This window comes from Melospiza melodia, chromosome 1 (assembly GCF_035770615.1).
Source record: "Melospiza melodia melodia isolate bMelMel2 chromosome 1, bMelMel2.pri, whole genome shotgun sequence".
Lineage (NCBI taxonomy): Eukaryota > Metazoa > Chordata > Aves > Passeriformes > Passerellidae > Melospiza > Melospiza melodia.
In genome coordinates, this window is record NC_086194.1 from 17,599,694 (window position 1) to 17,626,732 (window position 27,039).

General features: G+C 43.5%; 1 long non-coding RNA gene across 1 annotated transcript; it reads right to left on the minus strand.

The window, feature by feature from the left end:
- On the minus strand, positions 1–26,813 carry LOC134429384 (uncharacterized). Its single transcript, XR_010030578.1, has 3 exons — positions 26,700–26,813; positions 17,158–17,235; positions 1–336 (listed from the first exon to the last, which is right to left on the minus strand). It is a non-coding gene; the product is annotated as an uncharacterized LOC134429384 (long non-coding RNA).
- Positions 26,814–27,039: the final 226 nt, after the last annotated feature.

The following is a 27,039-nucleotide window of genomic DNA, read 5'->3' on the forward strand; positions in this document are numbered from 1 at the left end:
ATGAAGGTATTGGAGAAGCAGCAGAATGAGGATAAAGGTAAGGCTGGGTATGGGAATGAGGAAAGAGGAAGAGAAAACTCCTTAGCACAACTGCTCTGCTGCTGCTGCTATGTGGAAGAGGGCAGGAAGTGCTTCTGGGAAAATATATCCAGATCATCTGAAAGTAACTGCTTCTCTGCTGGTCTTCACATCTTCCTTCCTCAATGCCAGCAGCTGCCATGCAGGGCTGCAGGGCTCAGCAGAGTCAGAGCAGGCAGCAGGGCCACGGCTGGGTGACAGCCTCACACCAACGCAGGCAAGTGCTCACCTTGGCCTTGTGGGTCCTGAAAGTTGCTCCTAAGGACACAGAAAGTTCACAAAATCAAACTGGAACTTGTGTGTGGGGAGATATCACCCTACTTAATACAGTTTTCTCTAAAAATCAATCTGAGCTGCTTGCAGACCCCTAATTTTTCCAAATACGTGCAAATTCTGTAGAAATCACTTTAAATTACTTTGGTTATATATGATGGAAAGTGCTGAAGATTACTTAGTTAATCTTTGCAAACACTTTAAAGATAAAAATGTCAATTATATGGCACTAGTAGCAAAAAATACACCCTTATGTTATTAATTTCAGTAGAGATACCTGCACTTCAGTGAAAGCTGAGAAAGTAAAGGGGAGGGAGCACTGTTGGATGAATTGCCATCAATTGCACTCCACTGCTTTGCATTTACAGTCAGCTGAGATTTGTTTATTTATCTGTTTGCTGATTTAACTATGTGACTCCCCCAAAGCCAGGCATCATCACAATAAAATTTCCTGACAAACTCATCCTTAAATTGCTTCTTTATCATTTACTGAAATATAACCATGCAGAGTCAGTTCACTGATCCCAGTGACACTGAGGAGTTTCAGCCTTGCTAGCAGCTAAGTGGCACTAATGTTATACTGAATTTGGAAAGCAACTTAGTTGCATGGAAGAGCTCATTTCTCAGCTATGGTTTGTAGTCTGTGGAAATTCAGCAGCATCTACTGGATGTAGAGGCCCGTGAGCTTTGTATTTTTTTAAATTTTCACAAAAGAGCTAAAATAGTTGCCATATACAAAGTGGTTTCACAAAGCCTTTGTCCAGCATTGTCATAATCCTGTTTATAAAAAAGACAAATATATTTGGTTTTTTTGTAACATACAAATGAACAGAAAAAAGTGAAGTATCCCACATTCTCCCAAACACATAAAAAGGGTTAAAACCACCTCTTGAAATACAAATATTTTACAAAAAATGGGGCTACTTCTTGTTAAACCAGTTCAGGGTTATGACTTAGCTCAGTAATATGATACAAAATGAGCAGGCACAAAATATTCCTGGTGATGAACTACTTTGTTTTTTTGCTAGATACTAATAATGGTATACATTTTTCCAATTAAAATGATAATAGCTAATAATTTAAAACTGTCTTAACATGACTGATGCAATTTCACATTGGCTAATAATATTCCTCCATTTGTTTCTCACCTATTTCTGTGTTACCACTTAGTGTTAGTGAAGCGTGACCCTGCCAGATGTGCCTGCAGAACTGAAATGAATGCACAGCAGCAGTGAAAGCCTTGCAAGCCCTTCAGCTAATTGACATTATTATGTGTACAGGAGGATGCAGGAGGAGCAGCAGAACAGCAGTTTGTTTCTTCACCAGGCTTCCACTGCAAAGCCACAGTCATTCCATCCTGCCAAACTGGAATGCCTTTGTTAGGAGATATTCCCACTGGTTTAGTGTGAACTTTTAAAGATTCAAATTCTTTATTGACAAGAGGATCTTAATCTTTACCATATTTACATGTTTTATTAGAATCCAAGCAATTGTCCTGGGTGGGATTATGCAATTTAACTTTATTTGGATACAAGTTTTGGAAGGGCATAAGAACGACACTTTCCTCCCTCCACACACCCCTCCTCATTCAAAGGCCACCTTATGGGAGAAAATGTCAAGTAAGACACAATATTTTTAAACCAGTATAACATACCATTGTCTAAGTTATGTTTTGGGTTTTTTTAATCTCTTAGATACAGAGTTGGCCTTTACTTCACATTACAAATACCTGTGGATGCTGATGCTGAAGTCCAAAGGGATTATTCACTTTAGGCAGCAGCTCCTCACAGAGGCAGCCCTCAGTTCCAAGGCTGAGATGGGTCTGAGTCCATGCCCCTGTCTCAGAACTTGGTTGTAGCACCTTGAAATCAGATTTCTACTACATGCATTGCTTTGCTCCAGATGCTTAGACCAACAATGCCTCAAGGATACCCCACTGGTGAACCAGCTGGGAAATTGTCTAGTCACCTGCAGAGATAACACATTGTATTTTCTCTTGCTGTGGTGCTCAGGGAAAGGAGTTTAATCCTCAGACTACTTCCTTTCTCCTCAAAAACTTTCCATGTTGCACGTGGCAGGAACAGCAAAGACCAGGAGTGCAGCAACAACCCAGGTCCACACGTGGCTGGGGACCGTGGAGAGGATGAGTTGGATGAAGCATTGGTTGGACATGGATGGGACAGCCTCAACAAGACAGTCCTGCAGCAATCCAGGATGAGCTGTCTGCTGCACAGATGCAAAGGTGAGCAGCTGAAGCTCAGCAAACCAAGCAGTTTTGAAATCAAACATTTTTTAAGCAGGGAGAGTAATAAGCCATGGAACAAATCTTTATATGTAAATTGTGCTTGCTGTGACCACTTGAAAATGTAAAATCTTGGGTTTATTTTTGAAAAATATGCCCTGCTTCCTCCAGCTTTTGCAGGTGTTATGACTGGGTAGTTCAGACATTAATGATGGGAGGGATCCTTCTCCTTTGCAATGTACAACAGTGAACACAGCAGTCTCTGCCCTTACAATAGACTGGCCTGTTAGTCCTGGTGCTCCTACCAGTTACATCTCAAAATACCTTCAATTTCTCATCTAACATCATTTTCCTGACATGAGGAATAAGTAGATGACTTCTCTCTTTGTTGCCAGGCAGAGTAGCACAACAGAAGCAGTGGGTGCTGAGGGCCAGATTTCCATGCTGCCCACAGCGGGTGGCCACTTTGGGAAGTCTCCAAATACCCAGAGCTGATGAAAGCACCTGAGGTGTTCCTGCAGAGCCCAGCTTCTGCTCTGTTTCATCCTAAAGGGAGGCACTTTGCAGGCCCTCAGGTTGCCCTGCATGATAGGTGCTGATGATTTGCCTAAACTGCAGTCTCATGGTCAAACCACAGTGGTGATGTGGGCACACAACCACTAACATGGCACAGAAATGCCCCAGTCCAGGAGAAGCTTTGACTCTGATGGTAAACAGCACCTGGTCCTCAAGAAGCAGGAAAAATCACATCTTGTGATTCCCATGGCCAATAGTGTGACACTTTGATATGGACTTTGCCTTAATCAGTTTTGAAATGACAGCAGGATCTGGCTAATCTCTAGGACATGTGGTTTAAGTCAGTTATGTAAAGAGAAAAATACTTACAACACTAGAAATGCTGAAGCATATGGAATATTATTTCTAACAACCTGAAACAAAAAGTTGCTAAATAGCAGTTCTTGTCTTCTCTTTAGCAAGGCTATTCTTAGTCTTCATTTGTTTCCCAAATGACATTATTATTCAGTAAATAGAATATGAAGCCAAGGAATTGAAATTGCTCAGTTCCTGGCAAACTTTATTCTCATCTTGCTCAATAATCATGATTATAATGATTTTATTCATAAGTCACATTAAGTTTTTCCCTGTGGTAAAATTAAATGCAATGGAATTGAATGATCTGTTCCCTAAATGCAAAGCTAAAAGCAAACGTCTTGCTCCTACATGAAGCAACTATATTTATGCTCTGCACAGTCAATGACTGAATCAAAAATAACTATTCTGATGAACACTGGCATTCAATTCTTCCTTTTCTTTTTGTTTCATAACAGAAGAAAATGTCAGTCTAATAAATTAGAGCATTGATATCTCTATCTATGGAGACCCCAGAATGTCAGAAAGATTGATACTAAATGCCTGGATGCAGAGTTATCAATTCCATCTGGGAGATCAGAACCCAGAAGTCAAACATGACACTGAACAGATTGATTTTTGTCATGTTTTATTATAAAACATGTGCCATCAGTTCTTTACATTTCCATCAGACTGAAGGGGACCGACTTTAGGACTAAATTTGGTGTGAACATTTTGTTGAATTGGGGTATCCTATAAAATCAAAAGCTGGACAAAATTTGTTGAGATTTTGGTTTAGTAGAAAGTAATTTCTTACAATTGGAGAGAAACTCTGAAAGCCATGCACCCAAAGAAAGTACTTGGGGTCTGAGGTTAGCATGCAAAATGAAAGTTCACTATTGCCTACTGTATTGAGATGTGCCAGGACACCTTGTGAAGGAAGCAGGCTGACTGCATGAAAGCCAAATAGCCTTTTCCAAATAGCCTTGAAGTGAAGCAGATGATTTTTGGAAGAGTAGGGCAAGCAGAGCACACTCACTTGGGGCTTGACACAATCCTAAACCTGGCAAAGAAGACAGAGAACAAGAAGTGGAAAAAGCTGCAATACCTTAAATCAAAATCTTGCAGCCTTGGGAGATGAGAGACTGATGAACTCGCAAAAGGCATTGCAATGATTTTAAATTTGCTTGGCATTTATGAAGGGTCAGTCTTACAGGCTTAAACTTGTCAGGTACAGTAAACTCTGAGGATTTGAGGGAAGAAAACTTAATAAATCTGCTACGGCTCAAAGAGTATAAAACATTATGTCATAGCAGTGGCAGCATTTACCTGAAGTATCTGCCTTATTCTGGAGAAATGCTCCCATAAAATGTATGGCTCTGATGTTCAGCAGCTCACCGAACTTAAAACAAGTTTAATAATGGTTGAATATTGTATATTGCATTAATTGAGGCTATGGCATGTCTATGACACAAGTCTTGGAGAACAAATGTGCCCACCAGCATTTTGAAAGCAAAATTAGTTAAATGCATGGGATCACTGAGGATAAAGATGTTGTATTGTCTTATCCAGGTGTCGTGGTTTGACCCCAGTCAGCAACCACACACACTCAACTGCTCACTCCTCCACCAGGGATAAGGGAGAGAATTGAGAGGGTAAAACCCACAAAACTCAGGGGTTAGCATAAATAAAGTTTGATAGGGAAAGCAAAAGCTGTGGACACAAAGAAAGCAAGGAATTAATTCACTTCTTTCCATAGGCAGGCAGGTGTGCAACCATCTGCAGGAGAGCAGGGCCCCATCATGTGCAATGGTTACTTGGTAAGAAAAATGCCATAATTTCAAATATTCCCATCTTCCTCCTTCTTCCCAACAGCTTTATATACTGAGTATGATGTCATTGGAGTATCCCTTTGGTCAGTTTGGGTCACCTGTCCCAGCTGTGTCTTCTTCCATCTTTCCATTCACCCCTAACTTCCTTGCCAGAGTGCCCACAGTAACAGCAGAAAAGGCCTTGGCTCTGTGTAAGCCCTGCTCAGCAATAACAAAACCATCTCTGTATTATCAACTCTGTGTTCAGCACAAATCTAAAACACAGCCCTGTACCAGCTGCTGTGAAGAAAATTAACTGCACCCCATCCCAAACCAGCACACCACGTTACCATAACACAATAATGAAAGTTTAGTGGAGAGCAAAGCAATATAGCCAGGCTTGCTACATTGTGTCTGCCTCACAAAGGGTATTTTCTGGTGTATGCTGAATTTTCCCAAAGTTTGGCCACAGAGATCCTTTTTAGGATTACCTTTTGACAGCTTGGGAAAATCAATGCCAATTTCCTTGGGTATGTGGAGACAGGGGGACTTATTAAGACAGAACAGGAGCACAGCACCACATCACCTGGCTCTCTTATCAGCGAGCACAGTGGACAGAAGCAGCTCTGGCAAGGCAGATGTAGGCCAGCCCCATCTGAAATGTGTGGGGCTAAGGCCACACTTAACCCCTAGGGAATGAAATGCCCAAGGTAGGCAAAAGAAAATGAGGGACCAAAACCATCACAACCACGTTGGGCACTGAGCAATCCTCCAAAACCATAGCTTGGTTTGCTCAGGACTGTCTTTTGAGCATAAACCTAAGCAAATATGACACCTATTTCTTTATTAATTTCTCTCTTTTGTTTGAAGTGCACTAGATACCAAGAATCCATGCCTGTCTAGTTTATGCTGAACTTATGGCCAAAGGAAAATGTGATCAGTGTTGAAACCATATTCCCCCAAAATAACAACACTAATCCTGTAATTCAACAAAAGCACCATGGAAACAGCACATTTAAAAGAAAAACAAGGCTTTTATTAACATACTTTCGTGTATTTGCATGCATATGTGTACATAGTATGTGTAAAAGCTTATATTTATTTACACCTGGCATGCCTGTGGAGTACCAGATACTCCCTTGCAGGAAAGAATATGTCCTTTTTTTTGCCATGAATTTACCTTTTGAACTACAGATGGAAGAACATTAAGATTTACAAAGCTATTACAACTGACATATTAAATTTCATGGGGATATGTATTTTAATTGATAGCCATAAAAGCAGTGCAGTAAAGGTTATCTTGCAAGTATATTTGGAAATCACTTTCATAACATCACTTAATTCCTCTAGAAGATATCTTTAATCAAAGAAAACCTCTGCTAATATTATTACATATATTTTATCTTAAAGTGACCCTATTTTGTCTGGTTGTGACTTCTCTTATGCATGATTCAACAAGAATGGGAACACATTTACTTCCCACAGATCCTTTACTTCATATATCCTGCACAGATTTTCTATCCCCAATGCAAAAATATAAACACTGGCCATGATATACCAAAATCCCTGCTCAAAAATGTGCTGGCATGTAATGGTGCAGCTGACTGCAAAATGTTAGAAAACTGTGACAGAAGGCTGACTTTTTTCCTTCTGTTTTTTGTAAAATAAAGACTTTGTGGGGGAAATGTGTGTTGACAGAAAACAAAAATAATGTTGTAGTGTCACTTACTACATATAACATCAAATTGTTTTCTCCATTAAAAATAGAAGAAACTAAAGACTGTGCTTTTTAACTTGTAACTCTGTGTCATGTCTCTCCCCAGCTGCTGGTGGACAGCCCACATTTTGCATCAGTACAGTCTGTGCCTCTCTGCTATCAGGTATCCACAACCTGAATAAAGGTATTGTGAGAAACACCAATTTAAAAATCTCCCTAGGCTGTGTAAGAGCATCACCATTTCAGGGAAGTATAACAGCTTGGAGGGTGATTTGACTGGCAGTGCTTGTTGCTGTTTCAGTCTGTGTTTTTCTTCCTCCCATATTAAAACACACTGTCTGTTCAGCTCTGTGTGTCTGTGGGGAGGCTGGGGCACACCAGGGCTGTCTGTAAGGGTGTCTGCAGGGGGGGCTGCGATGGTGCCTGTGGGGATGTCTACAAACATGACACCTTTTTCCTTTTTCCAGCATGCCAGTTACCATATTCATTAAATCACTTACCCAGTATCAACAACGAACAAGTGTGTGTTAAAACTGTATCCATATTGTTCATGGAAGCACAAGTGTTAGAAGCACTTTCAAAAACGGGAAAGGTGTGAAATGAGAGCCCTGGTAATGCTCAGTTGTTTTACCTTCAGTGCTCCTGCACAGCATGTGCCCCAACCCACCTGCGCTCCCATCCCGGCTGTGAGACATCGGGCTGTGCCAGTGACATTTAGTTAAACACAGGTGCAAAAACATGAGTTTGCCAGAAGCAAAGTTAATGGAGCAAATATGGACAAAGCAAACTGCAACAACTTGATAAGATCAGATAATTTCCACCCATCATCAAGAGATCTAGACATTGACATACATGGGGTTGTGAATTTATACACCCAAAAGTTCTTGGATGACTACTGGACCATGGGCTTGTCAAAGTAGTTCAGCTGCAAGGGAGGAAGAAAGATGGCTCTGGCCTGAACATGTTCATTGGTTTCAAGGTACAAAAAAGAGAATAAATGACCAGTTTTAACAGTAGAGGTGATTACGAGCAGGGTGAGTGGTGCAGCATAATCATAGACAACTTGGAAATGGAATGAGCAGGGAGGTGATGTGGTCTGCTGATGACACAGAGTTATGCAGAAAGAAAAAAAAACAGGGCTGGTTGTTAAGAGCAGCAGAAGAACCTAAAAGTGATGTTGGACCGTGCAAAAAAAAAAAAAAAAAATTAGGACATTAGGTTGAATTCAGATAAACATCAAGCACAACGAACACTTGTTTGACCTGACAAGCAAAAACTTGGGCTTTACGTATCATATTAAAATTGCAAGCTCAAAGTTCAGCAGTCAAAGAAATGCACCAAACATGAGGAATCACAAGAAAGGAACAAAGAACAAACCAGTGAACATGGTTGTGCCTCTGTAGCAATGCAAGATGTATTTGAATTTCACTTGTTTAGGTAGCCCTGGTCCACAGATTTCTGCCCACAGAGAACATAATGGAGCTGGCAGAAGTTTAGAGGAAGGGAAATTGGATGGTTATGGATATAATGCAACTTCCACTAATTACACTAGAATGCATTTGCTTAAAATTAAAGCAGAGTTACTCTCTAAGAGCACAAGTGTCCTGGACAAGATGAACATAACAGTGAGGAAAGAGTAGATGGACTTCAGATGAAAAATTCATAGGCCCAAAGTAAATCAAATAAGAGGGTTTTCCCCCCATGATGCAGAGTAAAACTGCTATTTCTTGCTGCATAATTATGTCTTCTAAGTGTCATTTCCACAGGACCAATGAGATAAGTCCACGAAGAAAAATCCACTGACAAAAGTGAAATATATATTTGTTTCTGTCTCAAAAAGTGTCAGAGGTGTATTTTTTCAGAGGCTGGAATGGTAGAGCTCATTCCAAGCTTGCCCTGTGCTTTTACTGCTCTCCAGCTGCTGGGTACTGCTCAGGGCAAGGCCCTGGGCTGCCTGTGGTTGTGATCTGGCCACTGCTACCACTCTTGTCAGAAAAGTGTTGAACAATGAAGACACTTTCCCACATTTTTCAGTAATTATTTAAATACAAATATAAGAAAATAATTGAAAAAAGTAGTAAAGTGACAAATGTTTTACCATGACATAGTGGATCCTGTGGTAGCTGCTGTCCCACTAGGGTCTGTCTGGGAGATACATATCTGTGTTTTCTCCATCTATGGTACGCTTGAACTTTTGACCAATGATCAGACTGACCAAGCAGGGACTTGCTGTGAAGTTAACCTGCAGAGTTCAGCCTGACAAAGAGGTCAATACTGGTATTTTGTAACTGACCCAGCTCTGCAGCTCTACTCTTCCAGCACAGAACTGATTGGAACCTGGAAGACCATCAAGCTCATATTAATTTACCAGCTAGGATAAATGAAAAAAAAATTGCTTGTGTAAGATAACCAAATTAAATAATTGCTGGCCTTTATGCTACTGTTTGCAGAAAGTGCACTGGGGCTTTGTTATTCTTCTGTTATTTCTTAGAATTAATTCAGATTAATCTGAAAGCTCCTGAAACATTTACACAGTATTACAGAGATCATGCCAGTTCATCAGCAACTTTAGTCACAAGTTTTTTGACTGAATAACAGGTATAAAATCTTCCACTAACCCCTTTGAGAACTGTACTTCCAGTGAATTAAAATAGAGGCAGAAAGATTCAGAAAGGTAGAGATGGGGGGAAAAGGAAGCAACCAAAATTGAGTGCCTGCTTAGTGAATTCAGAAGCATATAATCTCACTTTGGTCCTGGTTAAAGGCCAGACAGCCTTGGTGAACACACATCTGACTGAAAAGAGGAACCTGAACACTGGAAAAATACATTGTACAGAAAGACAAAGCATTGTGACACACCATTTTGGAGAAAAGTGTGTGGATTAAATATGAAGAAACAAGCCCCATCCTGAGGCTGATGTTTTTAGTCATCTCCTGGAACCTCATACTGTGTGGTGTATTTAGCATATATATTATCTCACAGTTCTACATTCAAAAATCCTACAAAAACACATCCTACTAAATTCTGGTGTCTTTTTCCAGAAAATAATTAAATCCACTTACAGTTGTTTTCTTAGCATATGTCTTCTTTAAAGGTTTGTGGTTGACTAAAGCTTCCTTCTTCAAAAAACAGACATGGAGAAAACAGCACTGCCAAGAAATCCTAATCAAGATTTAGAACAGCCTGTTGCTATGGAAATAGCCATGGCATCCAGTATGACTTCTGCTGGGCTAAAAATAGGTTGAAAAAACAGGAAAGTCTGGACTGAGTAAAATAAAACAGCAGAGTAAGCAATCTGAGTGAATTACATCAATGATACATTGATGGTGAAAATTAGCCTTTATTAATTGTACTTTCATTGGCTCATCAGAGGAACTGCCTCCCACCAGGCAGGGTGGGTGCAGCAGAGAGGAATTACTAGCCCCCAAGTACCCAAAATGAGTTCATTATTTTGCTGAGTATATGTTTAGTTGGAGTGGTTGTATCTGCTCTCACTCAGCAGTGCTGACACTAAGGGTTGGGAAATCAGGACTACAGTCTGCAAAAACAATGTAGTTTTTGGAGAGCAAAGGCTCCCTGCTCCAGGGGACTGTGTGAATGGGGACTGCAGCCAGCGCTACTGATTATTCCCATGGATTGGCAGGGCCCCATAAGGTCTCAGCCCCACAGAAAGCCTGTAGCAGTTTTTCCACATCCCAAATTAAATCAGGTGCTCTGTACAGATATCTTTTCTGTCCCATCAAACTCCAAGACATGGTAGGCTGCATCTCCAGCCCACCCATCTGACAACCCCTCTGTGACAGTTCTGTCCTTTCAGCTCCATCACATCCCATCCATTGACCCAATTTTGACCTTCTATTATTCAACAGCTGTGCCACTTAAACTGATGCAAAAGCATCATGCTGCAAGGAAAAAATTGACCACAAGTTCAGGAGTAGCAGGGTCTGATCCTGAGTCTATTGCAACATCAATTCTTGGGACTCTTGAGCCCTTCTTTTGTTTAGATCCCTTGTTAAAAGATTACTGAAGTTGAAGATACAAATTGTCATTTGTGCCTGGAGAGTTACTGTCCTTGCAGGTGAATCAGGGTGATTTGCACATCCTTCTGTCCTGGCTCTGGACATTTTCCACTTCAGGTAGACCTCATCACTTTGACAATGCTCAAGAATGTGGAATCAATTTAAAGATGAAAGCTCAGATTACAGAACAGGAGCTGAGTGGCTCGTGCCACGGATGATGTGTAGCACATCCATTTTGGGGCTGTTCACGGACATAGGGAGGTTGTGGGGGCAATGGGGACTGAATTCTTTACAGCAGTGGCTTAACAGCACTTCCAAACGCTAGGCAGGATTGCCTTGTGCATGTCTAGTGCAGCTGCATGTAAAAAGAGCAAATGCTGCCCTTCTGTGTCCCCTGCACCTGAATATCTGATTTTAGACCTTAGCAGCCATCTGGTTGCTGCAAAACCTTTCTGCAAAACTATATATTTTTGGAGAAAAATGTGATATTTGATGTACAACATGGAAAACCCCATATTATATGGATTGCTTAAACCTAGTGTTGGCAAATGGATCTTGGAAGTCTTTGGACTGTGTATTATTAATCCAAATCTTAATATCCACCTGATCCAATGCAGCTCCTTCTAAGTCATCTTATGCCAGTGATGGCTACAGTGAAACTATTTTAAAAACTAGAACAAAAATGTCTAGTTATTTCAACTGAAATTTCCACCTTTTAATTTAACCTGATATGGCCTCAGGATCCAAAAAAGAAACAAGAAGAGTTAAGTCCGATGTTGGTAGAAGGACATGCTCTAAAAGCCTGATTATCCAGACGGAACAGATAAATCTGTTACTCTTTCTCTAAATATCAACACTGCATAATTAGCAGCTGCTAAAATAATGGAAGCCAATTGAAGAAAAACATGGTATACTCTACATTCATTTATTAAATACCTTATGTTTCCAAACAGAGCTTTCCATATTTGCTGCAAAACTCGGTAGCTTCATGCTTTACACAACTGAGCAAAGATGACAGCACTGAAATGAGCTATTACTATTTCCATCAGGAAGATATGGGGAACTAGTCTGTGTCTTTGAGGCAAAAATATATATTCATCAAATGGAAAAGCTTTAAAAAGCAGCACTATCTAAGATATCAGCATCCCGTCTCCCTTGGAGACAGCTAAACCCCGTATTTATCTAAATTATCTTGGTAATATGACAGAGTGATTGCTCACTAATGGTCAGTAACAGTTTTCTTTGTCATTTTCCTAGTCATTACCTCCTGAGAATGAACTCCAGAATAAACTGCTGATGCATCGTGACTAGAATATAAAGCTTATCATCACAACAGAAACCATTTCTATTAAACTCACAAATCTGTACATTGGACTTCTGACATTTTCATTTACAAAAAATAATACCCCTCTATTACAAACTCTAGAGATGAGCTCTAGATGAGCCTAGAGATATCTTATTCTTAAAACAGAAGTAAAGTAATATTTATTTTGAACAGCTGTCTTCTGTTTTCTTTCTTTTCTCCTCACAGCTATTCATGCACAGGAGCCACATTCTCTGCAAAGAGCACAGCTCAAACCAGGCTAGTTTTGTAGGTACTGTATTTCATGGCCCGTTCAGCTGCATGTTTTAATTTGGATGTTTAAGTCTATTTCCCTTTTCCAGGAGCTGGAAAGAATCACTGATTACACAGTCTGCCCGAATCTCATTTTCCCTGCTGAGTCTGAGAAAAGCCCTCACAGAAGCCTTGTGCATGAGGCAGCTGCTTGACTCCTTCTTCTCCTCTCAAAGACTGGAAATTTTCAGTGCTGACATCCATTGTCTTTATTTCAAATTAAATGGAGCTGATTTTTTGAGCTGCCAAGACGGAGGGGACAAAAACCTCAATCAGAAGGAGCCAAAGCGCTGCCATATGAGGCTGCCTGACTTTGACACAGTGCATCAGCCTAGAAAAACAGCATTAGGATGACCATAAAGCAGGATTGTATCTTCCTCAGTGTTACAACAAATGGATGTGTACTGATCCTTCAGGGAGTTCTAAAGGCCAAAGTGCTGGGGAAATGCTCTCGAGCTTCTTTCTACACTGCACTGTCTGACTTTCTTTTCTACAAGAGGCAATCCTGTCTGTTTGGTGAGCAAATGGTCACTGGCATCATGGGCAGCCACAGAAAGACAGAGGTACTTCCTCCTGTGTGCTGTCAAATACTCTTCTAACTTGGCAAAAAAATTGCACAAATAAGCTATATATATAAAAAGCCATCAATACTACTTATAAGCTCTGCTGTAATTGGGAGGGAGGAGAGAATCACAGCACACTCTGACTCCTAAGGAAGTGAGACCCACCTGGAAAGTCTGATTCTAAGTCATTAGGGTACAAGGAATCAAAGAGATCAAATTTTTGTTTCTCTTATAACAGGCTGCCAAGCCACATGATTTCCCTTGAAGTAAAGAAAATTCTGTTTATCTTTGCTCTAGTTCTTTGGGGGGTAGGAGCATTTGTGATGTTATCAGACAGCACTTTTTGGAAAAACTTGGATGCATCAATCACTGCCTGTTCTTGGGGGTCAGCTATGAAAGGCCCCTCAGGAAGCTCTGTGCCCTCTTTTTCTTTTGTAAACTGTGGATTAAACATGACCATGGAGTTCAGGTCATGTCCTAAACTGAGGACATGACCTGAACTCCATGGTCATGAACTCCAGCGATCTGACCTGAGCTCATGGTCAAGCTGAGCTCCTCCATGGCCCTGACCTGACCCCCATGGTGGAGCTGGGTTAGCAGACAGCTCTGGGAGGAGCAGCCCTGAGCTGGGCTCCTCTGCTGAGCCACATCCTGGGGCTGTTCCACCCTCCCCTCACCAGGCTTTGGGCTTGCTCGTGACAGTGGATGATGCAAAACTCTTACTGCCAGCAGCTTTCAGGCACAACTTTGCAAGAAACACAGATGTATTCTTTCTTTTTTAAAGGGAGGAGAAAAACATGAATCTGAAGTCTGACCATGATTAGATTTTTCAAGCCCAGGTTGCTTCATTCCTTTTGCCTCCCCTGGAGCCCAGTGGAAGATTTGCACATTTCTGTCTATGTGGAGAGAGTAGATCTCCTTGGCAGGCAGTGTATCTACCTGATAGGGCAATGAAGGACTGGCACAGAAAGGAAACATTTTTCCCTGCCAAAGTGTTGGTGCATGTCTATTCAACTTCTGTTTTCTTATTTTCAAAAAGCCATCTACCATCTGAGTGTAATCAGTCTCCTTGAGTGCTAAGAAAAAAAAGGTGAATCTGTTTTGCCTGCTGAATGGGCCGTGAGGATAGGACTGGGAATAGGACTGAGCCTTATGTGTCCCCACCCCATGGAGTGAGGGAATTATGCCTTCAGCATCTACAGGAAGAATTCCCACTACATCCATGGATTAGCATGAACTTGTTATCTATTAATCTGAAACTAGATTAATTTTCTAGATCTAGGGTAAGAAACACAACGGGAACCTGAGAGTGTAAGACCCAACAGGCTGAGCTGGACAAAAGCCCAAGTGAGCTCATTGCCATATCTCCAGTGCCCAGCATTGCCTAAGGATCCACATTTGGCATTTTGTGGCAGCAGCTGATTCCACAGTTCCATTATGAATTTTGTAGGAAATTGCTTCATCTTTTGAGACTTGCTGGAAATGCCATTTAATGTCCTTTAGTTGCTTTTCAGTGAGAAACAGTCACTACCTTTTCACCTTCTCTATATGTCTCTTTCCCAAGTCAGAAGTTTTAATCTGATCTTATATGAAACACATTCCCACAGACAAGATTTGAATGTTAAATGACTAATTTGCAAATCAAGGAATGTAATGAAATGTTTTTAAATAAAGCTAATATGCCTCAGAAGAATATCTATTTTAAGATGGAGATCAGTTCAGATTGCACTGAGATACGTAAAATTATTTTCACTGTTTGATCCTTTGCTCTTGGGACAAATTAAAACACTCAAATATTTGAAAATATATATATTGCAATAAAGAAGCAGTAAAAATATCAGCAGGAACCACCTAAATATGTGTGAGAGAAGTGAGAGGAGGCAGGAGGAAAGGGAGTAGGAGTTCAACCTTGCATAGAAAATTCCCTCCCCAAAATAATTTGAATGCAAAAAGAAATTAATCTATTCTATATATTTCCCATTATAATGAGTTATTTTTGCTTCAGGCTGCCAGTCATTTCTGCTGACAAGGACTCCAAACATTCAGATTTCTTGCATCATGCTATATTGCATGAACTAAAATTAAATGTAAAAGATGGTTAAAAATAGATATTGAAAATTTTGCTAAATTTATCAACTAGAAAAGTGGCAAGGACTAATTTATAAGAAAATAATTTCATTCTCCAAGGTGATTTAGTCTATCTTTCATGACTGTGTCTAAGAAATTAGCAGGCTATGTCAGCAAAATAGCTCTTTTCAAAACGTGCAGTAGATCTACAGACAGATGTTTTGGTCCTTAAAGAGATTTTAATTCATGTTTGCACCACCCTGAACCCAAGTTTCCAGGTGGCCTTGCCTGAGGGGAAAACCAAGGTAGCGGAAATAGGAATAGATGAAAGAAATGCCACTATCCCAACTTGGTGAAAGGAGAAGTCTCCTAAGAAGCCAGCCCCATGCCTGGGACATGCCCTGCTGGTGACACCTGGGTGCCAAAGGGGATCATCACCCAGGAACAACGGCTGGGGGTTCCTCAGGGCATCCCCTCTGGCAGTGAGAGCACACAGCAATCACTGCTGACCACATGGGGGGTGCCTTCCTTACCAGCCAGGCCTCTGAAGTGGACAAAATATACTTTACAATAATATCTTTCATCATCATCATCATTATTATCATTATTATTGTTATTGTTATTGTTATATTTACAGGGAGACAGAATTTTTAGGAAAAGAAGTTTTGTTATTTTGAAAATGAAGGGGAGGCCTTTTTGACCTTACATGACATGCACAATTCTCTAATCCTCTCAGAAGCAGCCTCGTCACACCACACAAACCATTTAGAGGAACTCCAGGCCACTCTGAAATCAGGGGGCATATGATTAGCATTAAACCAAAAAGCATTTTAATCCTGCTGCAAGATTAAAAGGGTGCTGAAAAACAAAGTGGTGTTCCTGTTTCCCTCTGAACAAAATATTCCATAGCAGCAGGCAGCTCTGGAGAAGAAACACCTGCACATTGAGGATGATGAGGATGTGGCTGGAGGACTTTTCATCTTTTATCCATCCAGCTATTAACTCCAGGGCAGTTGTTCCAAATCTGCATCAGTATCACTGGAAACCACACCTGGTCTCCAGCCATCAGCCCTTGCTCAGTTCTCAAATGGCTTATCTGTAACTCCCTAATAGACAGGCTTACAAATAAGTGGCTCAGCTTGGTAAAAGCCACTTTATAAGCTGCCTGCCACAATACAAAGCTTCCTTCTTTGATTAAAAGGTACTAAATTTATGGGAAGACAGCAGTGATGCACCTTCCTGATGCTTATTGGGAACAAACTGATTTATGAGAGCAGAGAATCCAATAAAAATTTATAGATTGAGTCAAAACCTTTTTGGTGGAGCTAAAAAATATGCTTTTAGATATTTGTAAATGATTAGCTGCTTCCTGGACTTAGAGACACAAACTGAACACTTTTTAAAATCTCTTCCTGCTTAAAAACTGTAAACATGGGGCTGAAATGATCCTATTTAATTATAACACCTGGCTGACCATCAACATCCTGGGCTGTCTCTTTGTGCAATGAGATCAGAAGTGCTCTGAAGGTGACTATTTCTTTATTCAGGACTGAGGGATCCAGGGTGATGAGGCTTCTATTTTTTACAATGCACAAAAATACCTGAAGCTCCTAATTCCAAGCCATAGGCTGAAAATATAAGGAGGCATTACTGCCATGTTGCCATTCTTTTGTATGTTGAATATAGTGAATATATTTTAATATAAGTCCTTTATATGTTGAATATACTGAATATATATTAATAACATTCCTTTATATGTTGAATATGTTATTTTATATGTTGAATTTGGTCTTGAACCAAGACTGGATAGGGATTTGCCCTTACTATCCATCAGTTTGTTCAGTATCTGTAATATATGCCATTATAAGAAACAAAATCCAGAGTGCTGTGCTAAGATGGAGCACCAATATTTATTCTCTTACCCATTTTCCATTGTTCATGGCAAATTTCCATTCCAGCTAGTGGAAATTATAGTATATTGATGGAAGATGATTCAAAATCTGGAGAGAGAGGAGAGAGAAAAATCAAAGGGAAACTTGCAGATTCAGCATCTTTATTACAATATAATATTATCAGAGTGTATACTTTCTTTTGAAGACATTCCATTAACATGTCACTTGCTTTGGATCCTTGGATTTAAGAAGAAAGATCTTTACCAGCACTTGCTGGAAGATATGCTGCAGGAGAGGCTGGTGCTATGGTAACAGAGCTGCACACCCTGTGAGCTGCACTGAAGCAGGAACCATCAAACACCAGCTCTGCCCCCATCCAGTTCCCCTGCTGGAGCCACTGTCCTTCCAAGCATCCTCAAATCTCTCCTTTTGTTCCTGTGTCAGTGCAGGATCATGTGGGATTCAGTAGAATGCAATATAGAGATTGTTTACCCAGAGTGATGGTGTTTTGTTTCCTTGGCCTATCAGGGCCAAGCCTGTGTGCACATTGTTGGTCAGCAGGCAGTCACAAAATTCTGAGCAGTTGAGTTAAGCTAAGTGCTCTGTGCAGATTCAGTTTAAATGTAATACAATTTTTTGTAATATAGTATAGAATAATATAGTATAACAAAGTAATTCATTAACCTTCTGATATCAATAGAGTCAAATGCATTGTTTCTCCCCATCGTTGGTGTTGCCCTAATTACCAATAGGATTGTCTTTCTCCAGATAATTTCCCTTCAGCATAAAATTTTAAAGGGAGCATGCATAGAAATGATGTAAGTTAAAATTGAAAATTTCTTTGAAAACACCTCCTTTACTCAGGGTTGAGCACCCAGATACCTATTTCTTCATCTTAGATTTACTCATGGCTCTATTACTCTACTTTGCATACTGCTCATTAAATACAAGGAGCTAAATCTGTACGCTAAATCAGAAAACAGCAGACACACTTTGCCCTGTATTGGCCAAGCAGCCAGTGGCCTCACAAGTCTGCATGTCTGAGGTCTGATTTCAGGCACCAGAGTAGGTGTGCGCAGGCAGATAGCAATTCCTCATATTAAACTTGAATAACAATTCAATTAATCATTTCTGAAAATGTAAGTTGCTGACTGTGTTTATGCAGGGGCTGGTGGGATTAGGGTGCAGTGGTAATTGAAAGCAGGTATCTTTTAAACAGCCCCAAATCCCTAAGGAGATTGCCTGACTTGAACTATAAACCTCTGCAATTATTTCTTAATTTGCACTTACTTTTAGACCCTTGGATAGTTTCATTGATAACAAACAAACAGACTGAAGCTGCTAATTTTAAATTGATTGCAAATGCAGCAGTAAAACTAATTATGCCTAATGTCCTAACTCAATAAAATGGTGAAAGCAGAGAAGGGAAGGGTATCTGGCAGCTCTGTGTTTCTAGGGCATGTGTGAGGTAGACCTATCTTCATTTTAGGAGTTTAATTTGGCTGCTGTGTCCCCAGAACTCTAGGGCAGGGATTGTCGGCTCTCCCAGCTTCTGTATCCCATGGAGAAAGGGGCTGTAGGTAAAGACCTGTCCCAGCCCCTGTGAGAGCCTCCCTCCCTGCATGGATGGCTTGGGGAGGCCTGAGGGACCACGGTGCAGCCCACAGAAGCCTGCAGAGCAGACAGCTGCTCCCTGCTCCCAGCCTGGCATGCTTCTCACTCATTCAGGGGACCATGGACTCTGGGAAGCTGAGACCAGAGCTCCAGCAGAGGTGAGCAGGGGATAAAGCACAGCTACAACACACCTTGTTAAAGAGAAACAGCCTCATGACTGTAAAATTGTTCTAGAAGCCTGCTTTCATCTTTTCCAGACAAGACAATATGGTCATTTTTCCCCTTTGAAAGAAGAAAAGTGGAGACTGCAAATAACACTGTAGGCCTTAAAAAAAAAAAATGAAGGCACAAACACTGGACAGATGTACTGAACAGCACTTCAATAAAGACCTCCAGGTACATGAACAGCAGATCCAGTCTGATGTTAGAGACAGTTAAGAAACAGGATTCATCTCTCTCAGAGAATTTTTTTGGAAGAAAATTACTTTCTTTTTGTTTGCTAATTGCTCCTCAGAAAGTTGTGCCCAGAATTGCATACAGGCTGTAATTGCAGCAGTTTTCTCACAAGTGAGGCATACCTTGAGAGCGAGTGTTTACACATTTAATATGCCACACAAGTATCAATGCATAATAGGATATTGCTTGTCCAGCTTCCTTAAAGTGGTTTTGAATGTTACTAGATCCTGGTCAGACTTGCCACTTGATAAAAGTTAAGCAAATGCATGGATTGCAGCAAGAAGTGGGCCCATGTCATGGTAAGAACACTTGAGGACATCTTGAAGATATTTACAATGACTTTCACCCTGCCCATGTTTACAACGAGGTGCTACCCTTGCTGTCCTCTTATCTCTCTCCAGTCTCCTCCTGCAGTGCTCAGGCAGCCATTGCTCTCCTGGCTCTGAAGAGTGGAAACCCAGAGCAGTCATGGTGGGGAGCAGCATGGAGCTACTTCAAAAACTCACTGAGAGGCAGAGCAGCTGAAAACAAGCTCCCATCAGTCAAATCTGTGTCTGATGTGCAGCTCTAAAAATAACCCTGCACAGTCCGTGAGAGGTGAGAGCCCATTGCAGCCTCCACCTTGCCTTTGCTCAGTGTGTCCTCACAAGGCACAGAGCAGGATCACTGGAGCTGACCAGGGTGAGCCTGCCTATGCCTCCACCAGGAAAACAAGCAGCCACTGAAAAATGAAGGCAGATCTTTGTGCGTGGTGGTTCAGTGCTAATAGTTGTCCAGGCAGCAGCCTAAGACAAATCAATATCTGTAAAAAGGCTCATCATGCTCCAATAACTGCTGCAATCTGCATAGGAAGGCTTGTGCTGGATGAAGGGGAAATGTGTGTTCCTGAGGGAAAAGGCCCTTAAGAGTAAATTCTCATTAAGTGAAAATTATTTGCTGATAAAAGATTAAGCCAGTTGGCAACTGGACAAAAGATGGGTGCATGGCAGGAAAAGAGCACATAATATTTTCTAATAGACACAGCTGAGGTTTGTGGTGGTGATATTCAATGTAAGCTGCAAACTGAAGCTTTGCTTCCAAGCATAGCTACTCTTTAATTCCTTTTTAAGAATTTTCCTAATATTTTCACAGAAGAAAGCCAAGACAGATCTATTGGAAAATAGCTGGAGAGACTATTTTTATATCCTTAATTAAATATTATAAAGAAGTATTTCGGAGAGAAAAAAATGTTATAGTGTGGGGGTTTTTTTCCCAAATGTGTGGTTAGGCTGTTAGAGATAAGAGTATTTATGATTTTCCATACAGATCTGATGAAACAGCTTCTTCATTTACATTTCAAGGAAGGAATTGGATGGGTGAATTATGCAAGAAAAGAAAATAAGACAGAAGAAAAAGAAAGAAATCTAAAGTGAGAGGACCATAATAGAGCTACAAATACCTCCTGGAGTTACCCTGGAAAGAAGAGCATTCACAGCTCACTGTACCTTCATGCCTGACAAACAAATTTTGACCATTTTACTCTGGGAACACATTATGGTTCAGGGATGAGGGGGAGGGTTTCAAATGCTTTTGTTACTGAGTATTGGCTTCACACCACTTAATGGCTCTTTAGATGTGGCCTGGCAAATAACTCTTGCTCGACAAAGCCGAGGAGTGGCAGACCCATGCAGACAGAGCCTGGCTCCCATCAGTGTCCATGGGAGGCTGGAGCTGCTGTCCCTGGGGATGCTGGAGCTGCTGTCCCTGGGGATGTTGGAGCTGCTGTCCTTCAGGATGCTGGGGCTGGTGTTCCTGGAGATGCTGGGGCTGCTGTCCCTGGGGATGTTGGAGCTGCTGTCCTTCAGGATGCTGGGGCTGCTGTCCCTGGGGATGCTGGAGCTGCTGTCCTTCAGGATGCTGGGGCTGGTGTCCCTGGGGATGCTGGAGCTGCTGTCCTTCAGGATGCTGGGGCTGGTGTTCCTGGGGATGCTGGAGCTGCTGTCCCTGGGATGCTGGGGCTGCTGTCCCTGGGGATGCTGGGGCTGGTGTCCCTGGGGATGCTGGAGCTGCTGTCCCTGGGATGCTGGGGCTGCTGTCCCTGGGATGCTGGGGCTGCTGTCCCTGGGGATGCTGGGGCTGGTGTCCCTGGGGATGCTGGGGCTGCTGTCCCTGGGGATGCTGGGGCTGCTGTCCCTGGGGATGCTGGGGCTGGTGTCCCTGGGGATGCTGGGGCTGCTGTCCTTCAGGATGCTGGGGCTGCTGTCCCTGGGGATGCTGGGGCTGCTGTCCCTGGGGATGTTGGAGCTGCTGTCCTTCAGGATGCTGGGGCTGCTGTCCCTGGAGATGCTGGGGCTGCTGTCCCTGGGGATGTTGGAGCTGCTATCCCTGGGGATGCTGGGGCTGCCGTCCCTGGGGATGTTGGAGCTGCTGTCCTTCAGGATGCTGGGGCTGCTGTCCCTGGAGATGCTGGGGCTGCTGTCCCTGGGGATGTTGGAGCTGCTGTCCTTCAGGATGCTGGGGCTGCCGTCCCTGGGGATGCTGGAGCTGCTGTCCCTGGGATGCTGGGGCTGCTGTCCCTGGGGATGCTGGGGCTGCTGTCCCTGGGATGCTGGGGCTGCTGTCCCTGGGATGCTGGGGCTGCTGTCCCTGGGGATGCTGGGGCTGCTGTCCCTGGGATGCTGGGGCTGCTGTCCCTGGGGATGTTGGAGCTGCTGTCCTTCAGGATGCTGGGGCTGGTGTTCCTGGGGATGCTGGAGCTGCTGTCCCTGGGGATGCTGGGGCTGTGTCCCTGGGATGCTGGGGCTGCTGTCCCTGGGATGCTGGGGCTGTGTCCATGGGGATGCTGGGGCTGGTGTCCCTGGGATGCTGGGGCTGCTGTCCCTGGGATGCTGGGGCTGCTGTCCCTGGGGATGCTGGGGCTGTGTCCATGGGGATGCTGGAGCTGCTGTCCCTGGGATGCTGGGGCTGTGTCCATGGGGATGCTGGAGCTGCTGTCCCTGGGATGCTGGGGCTGTGTCCATGGGGATGCTGGGCTGGTGTCCCTGGGGATGCTGGGGCTGGTGTCCCTTGGGAGGCTGGGGCTGTGTCCCTGGGATGCTGGGGCTGCTGTCCCTTGGGAGGCTGGGGCTGTGTCCCTGGGATGCTGGGGCTGTGTCCATGGGGATGCTGGATCCAATGTCTCTGGCACTGCGCTCCTGCACCCAGCAGGACCCGGCATCGATACTGTTGGGGATTCTGGCACAGAGGGAAGATTTGCACTCCCACCACTTGCACAAGTAAATAACTGGAGCAAGGCTGGGGAGGGTGTCTGCCTCTGATGCCCTGCCTCCTGCCACCTGATCTCACAGCCATCCAGCCCTTCCCTCCCTTCCCAGCCAGCAGCAGGGAGAGCCAGCAAACCCCAGCTGGAAAGGGAACAGCGTGGCCGAGACTGAGTGAGTACAATGATTTAAATGGAGCGAGTTGGACAGTTGTCAATGGAAAGTAAATTAGTTGGAATCTAAATCTAACTAAAAGAAACGACCCAGATTACTGACACTGTAAATTGGATTAAAATGAAAACCTACAGGAAAATCGATGGGAAGCGATAAGCGAGTAAGACAAAATGACAGCAGAAAGAGGCAGACGCTCCCTGAGAGCTTATTCAAGAGAACCAGTCAGAAGTAGAAAAGAAAATTTAATTGAGCCAATCCAAATCTAAATGGTAGAAAAATAAGGGGGAATTGGAAGAGATTAGAGAGAGAGCCCAAGGAAATTTTTTTTTAAAGAAGGTTACAAATTAGTACACAAAACAGAAGATAGGAGAGAAATTAAAGAAAGGGAAAAGGCAATTTTAATTATGTCTTAAAGTAAGTGAAATTAAGTGCCTGGGAGTAGGTTTTTATAGGATGCATCTGTTTACATGGAAGTAGACTTTAATTGACATGAAGATGTTGTTTTTCTGAAAACTAGCTGCTTTTTTTACCTGTGTGTGCTGTTACAAAGCCTCTGAAATGCATGCATCCTCCCTCCGTGCTCTGAAAAGCACCATTTTTTCCTCTTTCTCTTTTCCTTTGCAGGTTCATCCCTTACAGAGGAGCTGCTCAAGGCAGCGAGCAGCTGGAGCTGCCTCTCACGAGGGGCAGGGAGCCTCCCACAGGGGGAAAAGCTTTACCTTTCCTTGGCTACACCTACAGCACCACTGGATGTCACTGTTGTTTCATAAAAGACTAAAATTTTACTGTGATCTTTTGGACAGATAATGTTTAGTACATAAATATATACATGTATTTATAGTCTCTTTCCCACAAATTTCTGCAAAAGGACTGAAATTACAGAAAGTCTGTGCAGCCTCGTGGCTCTCACTCACATTTTTGACGACTATTTTTATAGAGACTGTGTTTATGGGTCCTTTTGTGGCACTCCAAGAGGCATCTCTTCCATAAAAGATTGCTTTCTGCTCTGGTAGATGTAGAGTGTGGCAGAGCTGCCACAATATATTTCAGTTGTTTTGGGGTTTCTTTTCTTCCATTTGTTTTATTTCCAGGGAATTATTTCAATTCACCTTGGCTGGACTGAGTGCAGCAGTGTTGGGGCAGAGGTGTGAGCAGCAGATTCTGGTGCTGTCTGTGTGAGCCCAGAGAGCTGGGCACTGCCAGGGCAGTGCTGCCCATAAATCAGGATTACCCTGGAGGTGTCTGCTTCCCTCCACTGCTACAGAGTGTGCAGAGACTGACCCTAAATCTCCTGGGCTGAGAGTCAGTGAGAAACTCAGACCCTATTGCTTACAGAGGAAAAAGCTGTTTTTTCTTCCCCTTTGGTTGCCTGGGGTTGTATTTAGCTGGCCAAATGAAGACAAATAACTCTCTTTAGAGCCAGTGAAGAGGAACGGGCAATTCCAGGAAAGTGATTCATCCCATCTGAAAGAGCACTTGTAACAGACAGGTGAGGTAGATAAAGGCTTTTAGGCATCTATTTCTGCCACGTAACACTGCAGAAACCTTCAGTGACCACTCACACAAGAAGATTCCTACCCATTTTTCCTGGTATAAGCACTTCTACAGCAGGTTTTTTGTGAACCAGCAGGCAGACCTTTCCTACATAATCTCCACTTCATTATTAATCATCTTTGAGGTGACCTTTTACACATTTTCCTAATGCTGAACATGCCAGAAAGAGCTCACGATGCCCAGTGACTCACCCTGAACTGCCCATCAGGAGCTCTGCTCTCTCTATCCAGGGACTGAGAATCAGGAGAGCCCTCAACAGCCCTACTGAAACACACCAGGAGCTGATCCAACAATTTGGCACTATGGACAGGGCACTGCTGTGCCCAGCAAAGCTTCTGGTGCTATTTCATAATCAGTGCTGCAGCTTAAGGGAAAAAAAAAAAATCTGTTGGTGGCAGCTACACAGACTTCTGTTTCAGCCCCCAGCTCCCAGAGGTTTATCTGGTACACAAAACTGTTGTTACATATGACAGGACATGAAATGCAATGCTGAGAAAGTGGTCCTCTATTTGCATGAAAATAGCTCAGCTCTGTAAACTGTTCTCCCTCTCACATCCATTTCAAGCAACAGCGTTATAGATATAACACTATAACAGTGTATAACTAGATATAACAGTATATAACTAGATATAACACTATAACAGTGTATAACTAGATATAACACTATAACAGCGTTATAGCACTCTTTAAGACATCACTGACCTTCCCCAGCATGACTGGTCCATGCAATGACACAGCAACTGTGAACTTCTGTATAGAAGCAAAATGTGAGAGTCCAGCTCCTCTTAAGGAGCTCTTAAGAGGTCATGCAAGTCTACATAGGGTAAATAAGGAGAATAAGAAATTTCCACTGTCAGAAATCAGTTAATGGGAGAAAATTAAAAGAAGAGACAAAGATTGAGAATAAATGCCCAATTATTCCAGTGAGGAGTTAACATATTTGGGGCTAAAGGTCATGAATGCAGACTGGCCTAAGAGATTTGCCAATTTTAATTAAAAATTATGCTAAATCAACAAGGGGGAATAATGTGTGCTGTGCAAATTGATCAGGAGACTCTTAAGTGCCCGCTGTTTCTAGCAGCACTCTTTTAATTTCCTATCTATAAATAAAGGAGTGTGGAAAGACTGCTGTCATTTAACACAGCACAGGAAAATGTCTGAATCGTGCAAAGTTAGTTTCAGGGAATTGAAATGATAAGACATTTCTAAAAATAAGGCTTTATAGAGTAACTGCTCAGAGTGGGGCTCCCCTGGGGTGTGATAGGCAATTCCTCCACTTCTCCACGGCACAAACCTCTGCCACTTACTGCGTCTTTGAGCTACTGCTACCTACGGTGACAAAGGCAGGTAACTTGTCTCCCCGGTGCGTGCACACGGCACGCTAGCTGCATTTTCTAGGTGTTATTTTGATGGCCACCGGGAGGTTTGTACCTGCCGGGCAGCCTCGGGCTCTCCTGGAGGTGCGCAGCGCCCCGGGAATCCAGCCCATGCTCCCCAGAGCCGCGGGCGAGCCGGGCTTCCAGCGCGCCCCGCTCGCCATCGGGGCTGCCCAGGAGCCGAGGCTGCTGCGCTGCCCGCCGGCCACAGCCCGCCAGCCTGGCAGGCACCAGTGCAGCCACATCATTGCATGGAATGGAGCACAGCCTGCAGAGCGCCCGGAGAGACGTGCGAGGTGTGGGGCACGGTGAGAAGTGCCCGGAGAGAGGTGCGAGGTGTGGGGCAGGGTGAGAGGTGCCCGGAGAGACGTGCGAGGTGTGGGGCACGGTGAGAGGTGCCCGGAGAGACGTGCGAGGTGTGGGGCACGGTGAGAGGTGCCCAGAGAGACGTGCGAGGTGTGGGGCAGGGTGAGAGGTGCCCGGAGAGACGTGCGAGGTGTGGGGCAGGGTGAAATCCCACCCCGCTGCCTCCTCCCGGGCTGCGGCCGTCGCACGCTGCCCCACGGGTGCGGGGAGCTGAGTAACATCCCTGCATCCCCACTTCGTCCCCAGCTCCGGGGCTCCTCAGGACAGAGGGCAACACTAAAATTAGGTTTTCTATATTCGTCATTGTATGAATTTTGCCCAAATCTGGTGCCATTATTCCCATCACTCAAAATCCGACCAGTGATTAATAGAAGACGGAACAAGACAGATCTTCTCTGATGTGTTTGCTTCCCAAGCTGTTTCACGGTACACGTTCCCGTGGCAGCCGTGGAGACCTAATCTGCTTCACGCTCGTGGCTCGGGCACCTGGAGATTGTCACGGGCTGGGAGCCTTTGTTCCCCCACGCTCCGCAGCACGGGGAGGCCGGGATCAGACCCGGAGAGACTCGGCCGAGGCGGGAGCTCCTCCTCGCGGCCCCGAACGGGGAGCCCCATTCCCGCCGGGAGCGCTTCGGGGCGGGGAAGCGGCACCCCGGGAGCGGGAAGCTGACAGCATCCCCGCGCGGCATCCTTTTAGAAAGCGTTTTGCATTTGCTGTTATCTCCGCGAGTCATATGTATGCAAATTAAGCACGGCTGGTAGCAGCTAAATAGGTATTTCTTGCCAAAAATACCTGCTCTGTGGGGTCCCCATCCTCTCGCGTTTGCAAACTGCATCAGATGCCGCATAAGACATCCTCCAAAATGTGCTGACACTCATACCAGTATCAGGCAAGAAGTTCCCATCCCTCCCCACTTTTTCCCTTTAATCTTCTTTTTTTTTTTCTCTTTCTCCCCCCCCCCCCCCCGCCCCTCCCCCGCCAGCCATGATTTTAGCTTTTTACTTTTACATTTCTAAGCAATTAATTTTTTGGCTCCCATGTAGGATCAACAGGTGTGGAATGACTGATACACTCCATCTGGTTGCTGCTGATAAGGTAATCCTGGGAGCTGAGGGCAATATCTTCAATAAGC